Below are 1,698 nucleotides of genomic sequence, written 5' to 3'. Positions count from 1 at the left end.
ACTTTCCCTGGATTGCGTCAGCGCCAGAAAAAAAGGCGTGTCAGTGTGTAGTGATGTAACAATCCTTATTGGGAGCACAGTCAGTGCCTGATAATGGTTAACGAATAGGATTCTACCGTTAGAATCATACGCTTTTACTCTGTGCAGGGTGCTGTAGTGGTATCGAGGTGGTATGTTGTATTCTAAACCATTTAACCACACCCTATAATTGAACATTCGTAGACTAAGAGAGAGGGTTATTGTCATACACATGCTGTGACAGTAGGTCTAGTGTAGACTTCCCGTAGGGTCTCTATAGGGAGAACTTGTAGAGCCTAGGGTACCTTTCATGTTTAGTCACAATCTGATTTGATTAGAATAGCATGTTGCAGTAATTGACTAGCCTCTATGTTGAGCAGCAGAGTGCAGGTCTAATAGGCTACAGAACAAATCCACCAAGAGCCATCATCATTCCTGGGTTCAAACTGCCCAAGCAGCTCTACCATGTCAGTCAGCCAACCTGACCACAGATTAACCACCGCACTGACCACAGATTAACCACCGCCTGACCACAGATTAACCACAGCCTGACCACAGATTAACCACAGCCTAACCACAGATTAACCACAGTTTAACCACAGATTAACCACCGCCTGACCACAGATTAACCACCGCCTAACCACAGATTAACCACCGCACTGACCACAGATTAACCACCGCCTGACCACAGATTGACCACCGCACTGACCACAGCTTGACCACCGCACTGACCACAGCCTGACCACCGCACTAACCACAGCCTGACCACCGCACTGACCACAGCTTAACCACAGCCTCACCACAGATTAACCATAGCCTGACCACCGCACTGACCACAGCCTGACCACCGCACTGACCACAGCCTGACCAGAGCTTAACCACAGCTTAACCACAGCCTGACCACAGCCTGACCAGAGATTAACCACAGTTTAACCACAGCACTGACCACAGCTTAACCACAGCCTGACCACAGCCTGAGCACCGCACTGACCACAGCCTGACCACCGCACTGACCACAGCCTGACCACAGCCTAACCACAGCACAGACCACAGCCTAACCACAGCCTAACCACAGCCTGACCACAGCATGGCCACAGACTGACCACAGCCTGACCACAGCCTGACCACAGCACTGACCACAGCCTGACCACAGCCTGACCACAGCCTGACCACAGCCTAACCACAGCTTAACCATGTACCTTACTTAACCATCAAAGAATTCACCTACTACCAGGTTGCTGGCTTGTGAGCTAAATTTTTGAGCACCTTGACGAGAGAGGGAAAGGGAGAGACAGAGACAGAGACAGAGACAGAGAGAGAGAGAGAGAGAGAGAAAGAGACAGAGACGACAGAGAGAGAGAGACAGAGACGACAGAGACGACAGAGAGAGAGAGAGAGAGAGACGTAATGTACTGAGCAAATGTCAAATTGGCTTTTTACCAGATTACTGTACAACAGACCATGTATTCACCCTGCACACCCTAATTGACAACCAAACAAACCAAAACAAAGGCAAAGTCTTCTCATGCATTGTTGATTTCAAAAAAGCCTTCGACTCAATCTGGCATGAGGGTCTGCTATACAAACTGATGGAAAGTGGTGTTGGGGGTAAAACATACGACATTATAAAATCCATGTACACAAACAACAAGTGTTGTTTAAAATTGGCAAAAAACACAC

Source organism: Oncorhynchus mykiss, chromosome 10 (genome assembly GCF_013265735.2).
Source record: "Oncorhynchus mykiss isolate Arlee chromosome 10, USDA_OmykA_1.1, whole genome shotgun sequence".
NCBI classification, from domain to species: Eukaryota; Metazoa; Chordata; class Actinopteri; order Salmoniformes; family Salmonidae; genus Oncorhynchus; species Oncorhynchus mykiss.
The sequence above is the reverse complement of the archived record's forward strand: the minus strand, read 5'-3'. Positions refer to the sequence as shown.